Source organism: Eurosta solidaginis, chromosome 1 (genome assembly GCF_040869045.1).
Source record: "Eurosta solidaginis isolate ZX-2024a chromosome 1, ASM4086904v1, whole genome shotgun sequence".
In the NCBI taxonomy this organism is placed as follows: domain Eukaryota; kingdom Metazoa; phylum Arthropoda; class Insecta; order Diptera; family Tephritidae; genus Eurosta; species Eurosta solidaginis.
Window position 1 is genome coordinate 297,132,521 of NC_090319.1, and position 6,666 is coordinate 297,139,186.

Genomic DNA, 6,666 nt, shown 5'->3' on the forward strand with positions numbered 1-6,666 from the left:
GGAATGCTTTGAAGAAGAACTAACGAAATCGGTTGAGGACGCCAATTTTTATATAAAAGATTTTTAAAAGGGTTGTGGACAAATAAAATAAGCTATATCTTTGCAAAAAGAGCTTTATATCAGCATTTCATTTCCCAAGTGGATTTATAACAATAAATAGGAAAAATTCAAATTTGAAAAAATGGGCCTGGCACCGCCCCTTTTATGACTAAGCAATTTTCTATGTTTCGGAAGCCATAACTCGAAGAAAAATTTACATATCGTAACAAAAGTGGTACACATATACTTTCCTTATAGCAGGAAATATTTCTAGAAAAAATGGACAAGATCGGTTAAAGACCACGGCAACTTAGATATAAGATAAGTTTAAAAGGGTCCTAGGCTAGAATAATAAGCTATAACTTAGCCAAAAATAGTTTTGAATCAATGGTATTTGACTTAGCAAGTTTTACTGTAAGAGGAAATGGGGAGAAATTTTTTTTAAACGGGCGGTGCCACGTGTATGTAGAAAAGTAAGTTATTTGAAATGAAATGTACAATTGAAGCTCACGCTGAGTATATAATGTTCGGTTACACCCGAACTTAGACACCTTTACTTGTTTTTTTTTTTTTTTTTTTGCATTTGATTGTTCACTTAACGACAGCTTCTTTACTGACGAATATAGATTTCAGGTATCGCGGCTGATTACGAAAATATTCTACGTTAGAACTTGTTCTATGAATACCCGTTTTTCCTATTCGCTTCGAAAAGTTTCGGGATCGGGCAGCTCTCAACCCAATTCTGAAGTAGGTCAATCTCGAGAAACATTCTTCAAACAAAACTTCATATATGGTGCTTTCAAGCTATTAGCGGAAATAGGATGTTACTCCACTTCGGTAATTTCGTTGTTGTTTAACGTTAAATACACCTTACGAAGGTTTTGGAGAATGTTATCGGTGTCCATGGTCCTTTAGTAGACATAGATACTGTACATTCCAGCAACTATTATCATTAATAATACTAGAGAAAAATTACAAACAATTTACAATGGTTACTACAACATGTGTCTGAATATCACTTCTTCATCAGCTAGCTTCTTGGAAGCTGAGTATTGAACTCTAAATCTCCAACATTCATGATTCATACTAGTGCAGAGGCAGGTGCTTTTATCTACTCAGAGTGCCCTGCTGCTCGCTTTGCAATTGGTCTCTCTAAGTATTGGCTTTTTTCTTTGATATTCCTTTATACACCATAAGGCACATACTACATCTATATATTTTTAAGCCTAATTGTGTGGAATATTTGTAGGCGCGCTCTCAAGAGCTTTGTAACATTGGATTTATAGCAAAGCTAGTAGCAGTAGTACCTCCGCTCTTCACTGTTATATTAATATTATTATCTGTATTTAATTAGCGAGTCATGCTCATATTGCTTTATACAAATGTTTTTGTTATTGATATTAGAGAAAAATTATAAAGTTTACAAACGATGATGACCAGCCCGACCATCTAGGGAATTGATCAAATTTTACTACATACCTTGAATTTCCTAGAACTGGTCAAAGTTTGTTAGACGTATGGCATTAAAAATAACTTTCTGCCAAATTTCGACATGAAATTTTCTAAGTGGTTTGATTTACTGAATGCAAAACTCTTTAGGTTTCTACTTTTAATTGAAGTCTAAGTCACGCTCATTTTCTAAAACTCTAAAAAATTTCAATTTTGCTTCACAAATTCAACCCGCATAACAATTTAGTGGTCTTTGGTAATTAAATGCCGAATTTTTTCAAACTTTTCGAAATTACCGATATCGAAAAAGTAGGCGAGAATACCGACCATGTTCGCCTATTTTCAGTACCAATATATTCTGCTTCCAGATAAGTTAAAGTCCCTAATTTGGTAAGTTATCTTATTTTTTGCTTAACGAGCTGCCGGACGGAAGAACAGATGGATATGACTCAATCAAAAACCCTCCATCGGGTTAGAGGTCTTAGAATATACTAGCGGCAGGTATTCCTGTCGTAAGAGACGACTAAAATACCAAATTTATTTAAGCAGTTGTGTAGGGGAACCTTTTCAAGGATTTTCCAACACAAAATATTGCTTCCCCTATCCAATTGCCAACCTCACCTACCCGTGGCGAATCCTGTGCCATTAACAGTCGAGGCTCTGACGACTCCGAACTCCTGATGAATCTAGGGGTGGGATGGCGTTTTGACCTTGAAGATTTTATGTGGTCATACTAAATCTTTCCCAAGATGGTCGGACTGGTGCCTTAATGGTGCATGTTACCAGAACGTGCAGGATCTGCAACCAACAAAGTACGATCAACATCGATAACACTTCCCAAGGCTTTCGAGAGTGACCTAATCACTACAGCAACAACAACAACTCACACAAAATCTTTTTCGATGCAAATACTTTTATTTGAGTATTTTAACCCAATTTTCAATCTCACCTACGCGAAGCGAATCCTGTTACAAATATGTATGCACCATACACATATTTAGCAGGCAAGGCTCTGACGACCCCAAGTTGCTCATATAATTAGGGGGCAGGGGCGTGATGGCCTAAATGGTTGAGTGTCGTAATATTTAATCCTTCCCAAGATGGTCGAGCTAGTACCTTAATGTTGCCTGTTAGCGAATCGCACTGGATATATAACCGGCATAGTACCATCAAAATCGATAACACTACCAAAAGCCTTCGGAGACTGTCCATATCGCTACAAAAGCAAAAACAACAAATTACCGTTATTCAATTAAAGACATAAAAGCCTGTGAAATCAATACTGCCTTGAAAAATATTAATTAAATAAATTTTTGCGGAATAACTTAGGAGAGAATAAGGCCAAACTGCTCCTCAAATTTTTGGTTTGCAGTCTTTTTAGTTGGTCATACAAAGTTAAGGAATCCATAGTTTTTTTGCGACTCCAAAATATGAGTTGAATAACAACTTTTACTGAGCGATCTTTTAGCTCACCGAACCTCACCAAGAAATAAAAGAATGTACGCTAAAAAGATACAAGAAATTTTGAAGCGTTTTGCTTATTTTATCTATAATAAAATTGAACACTTTTATTACAAAACAATGTCCCAAAATCAACTCAATAACACGAACACTTTAAATGAAACCAAATCGCTTATTTACCCAACAAATGGCAATGTAAACAAAGGTAATTATCAGGCAAAGGCCTATTGCGTAAATAAATCGCTCAGCGACATTTGACCAATAATAAAGTCAGGCGACTTGATTTGCCGACGGTATTTTGCATAATAAGACAGAATGAAGCTCACTGCATTACACTTGGAATTATTTTGAAAATAAAGCGATTTAAAATAGAAGCACTTCAAAAAAAAAACAACAACAACACATTGACATAAGTATGCACTTATATATGTACATAAGTACTTGTTGAATTAAACACAAAGCGAAATTTCGCTTAGAATTACTGACAGCTGTTAATTTTAAACACATTTACATACAAATTGCACTCATTTTTATTAAACGCACACATACACACACATATTTTACACGATACAACTTTAATAGTCAGTTTGTGACATTGCGAACAATTTTGCATTTGAAATGTGTGTGTGTGAAAATAAATTGTTTCATTCAAATGCGTCGACGTGTGACAACTTTATTAATTCTGCCACCAAATACAATGAAGCGTATGATGAATATAGAGTGTATGCATTACAAACACACACACAATCTTATACAACTTAAACGTGGCTTTCAAATTTACATATATATCACGCTCACTTAAAAATTCATTTTGTTCGTTGTTTGTTTGTGATGCCTTTTTATAAATCGGCATCACGCGAACCCATATTCTTACACATTTCACTCGCTTACATAAATATGACGCGAAATACCGCACTCCACTTACACAAACATAAATAAATAAATAACTGTCAAATATCTAGGGAATTTGTTTATTTTATTGAAACTGTTTACTTTTTTTATTACATTTTTCTTCAAGCATTTAGCAGCAGTTTGCTTTCCTTTTGTTTTGGTCGATTCGCGTATTCAACCGTCGCTTGCTACGATTGCCGACAAACTGATTTGTTATCCTCTCGGCTTTGCTGTTATATTTATCTAAAATTTATTTTCTTCTATGTAACGATATCACGTAAAATACGTAAGATACGTAAGTTCGATGTAAATGAGTACACATAAATTTTTGCTGAGAGTAAATTTGAGTGCATTGTTATTTGAGAGCAAACTAAACATATTAGTAAGTACTTGTGGTTGAAATTGAATGAAGGATGTTTGCAAAGTTTCTAGCGCAACGAAGTACGCAGAGTGCTAAAAGTCTATAACTTGGATTAGGTTGAGCGGTTGTTGTTGTTGTTGTTGTTGTTGCAATAAGTACACTCCCCGAAGGCATTGGGGAGTGTTATCAATGTAGATGGTCTTTGCCGGATATAAATCCGCTACGCACCATAAATCTACATCCCGACCATCTCGGGAAAGATTTGGTATAACCAAATGCTTCAAGGCCAGACTACCCTCCCACTTCCTAGATTCATTAGGAGTTCGGGGTCGCCAGAGCCTCGGCTGTTAATGGAACAGGATTCACCACGGGTAGGTGAGATTAACTATTGGGTTGAAGAAACTCTATATTTCGCTGGCCACCCTTTGAAAGAGTTGCGCTACACAACTCCTTGAATCAATTTGATATTTTAGTCGCATCTTACGACAGGCATACCTACCGCGGTTATGTTCTAAGCCCCCTAACACGCTGGGACAGGTTGTGTGGTCATGCATGGGAACTTGGCACATTTCCACCCGCTGAAAGTTTTTTCCCTTACCCTTTGTGAGCGCTGAATTGCAGCACATTCGTCCAACTGTATATTTACCAATTAAGCACCATGAAAGTGAGTACCTGTCAATGGAAGACTCAACCTCACGGTATCAAACACGGATCTAATTACACGATCAATGGCCCAACTAACGGCTCTATGTCGCCAACCTCAACACTTCCTAGCTGAATTATTGTTACCAGATTAGTTTGTAATCAAATGTTTCAATCACAAGCGCTTATCTTGGTATGATACGAAGTCTACCCAAGCTCCTACCGTTTTAAGGATAATGGCCTTTGATTTCAAGGCAACTCTACCTTAAGTTCCATTTATATTCTATTCCAAGCACAAAAATTTCGCTATAACATGTTCTAATGCTTGAGCTCATCAGATACGTGATAAAATTCCACAATTTTAATGCAAATATTAAGGGATGTGAACAATCTTTTCTGAGCATCAGGAATTATAATAAATGTGCAACATAACTAAGGCACTGTAATTTCAACCTTGCCAACACAACATGAGTGAAATGTACGTTCACGGTAGAAACCTACTTCGAATTATATCTTCAAATCTTTGGCCCCTTGACACACCGATAAAATACATATACATCTTCATTAAGTACACATGCTGATCTTATTTACTCAATATCAGATGCCATCGGTCAGCATAGCCTAACGCAGTTTGAAACATTGCAAAAAGTAAAGAGACCCCAAACCCACCCTTACAGTTATGAATTGTTATCCAACAACAATAGGATATGTCGATTCCTCAACAGGTTGCAGCGGAAAAAAAAATTTCACAGTTTTGAGATGTGATCAAATTTTTCACATCCTACCGTAGAAGAATTTATGAAATATTTATACTTAGGTTAGAAGTAGTACAGAGGCATTTTACCCATGTATGTGGACCGATAGTAAACTATATGCCAACTTTCCATCGAAGAAGACCTCTTTACTCCGAATAGAATGTGTTATTGCTTAATTGGAGAGCTGAAGTGACCGCATTACTCCGAAGACAATGCATATTGCCAACTCTAACGAAGACAGAATGCATAGCTTCGTTAAGTGTTCTTAATTGTAAACTTCCACGAAAGTGAATGAGGCGATCAACCATTTCTTTCCTTTTTACATCTTGATAACTCCTACAGCCTGGATGATGTGGCCCTCCTAGCCTAACAATTGGGAAGTCCACGGTTAGTGCTCCTGCATATGTGGAAATGTTATCCCTTCTTAATTTACAGTACTTAGGGTTCTATTGTGCCATCTGCCAAAGAGATTGGCGAAAATTTGGTATTAGTTCACAACTAATTAGTTAAAAGCCATGGAAATTGATTTTCGATGGCTGTAGATCAAAATAAATATTCTAGTGTTGATAATGCGTTTTCCTTCTACAAATCACGGCTCCATGATAAATTATGCTTCTGCCTGAAAAACGCCACGATAACCAGGAAGTCTGAAAGAGGTTTTGATGTAACGCTCCTTGAAATAGAATAAAACTTAAAATGCAGCAACTGACTTTAGCATAAAAACTTAAGTCGAAATGAAAACTCAACGATCTTTACCTTCGCCCTAGAACCTCCTGACTCTTGATTAGAGGTAATTTGATAGTACTGTAGCAACGTCTCTCAACTGATGGAAAATTTTCTGTGGTCACCACGTGAGGATTCGAAACTGTTTACGCCAAAGCTGAAGGAAGGTAGAAAAAATGGTCTTTTATGTGCTTTGTAAGCCAAAGATAAGGCTCACCTTCGGTAGCCATAAACAGGTAAAAGGCACGTATTTATTCTAGCATCCTATTCGTAAATCGGTGGCCACCGTGGTGTGATAGTAGCGTGCTTCGCCTACCACACCGTATGCCCTGGGTTCCTACCCCG

At 36.8% G+C, this 6,666-nt stretch overlaps 1 protein-coding gene across 3 annotated transcripts in view; it reads right to left on the reverse strand.

The window, feature by feature from the left end:
- The window catches only part of LOC137243667 (uncharacterized), a 195,384-nt gene extending 191,360 nt beyond the window's left edge, over positions 1-4,024 (reverse strand). The window contains exon 1 of one of the 3 annotated variants that reach the window (XM_067771622.1): positions 3,955-4,024. The gene's annotated coding sequence lies outside the window, so the exon portion shown is untranslated. Of the gene's footprint in view, positions 1-3,840 lie in introns of all 3 variants that reach the window. The other 2 variants (XM_067771605.1, XM_067771613.1) reach the window with 2 other exon arrangements.
- Between the last annotated feature and the right edge of the window lie 2,642 nt (positions 4,025-6,666).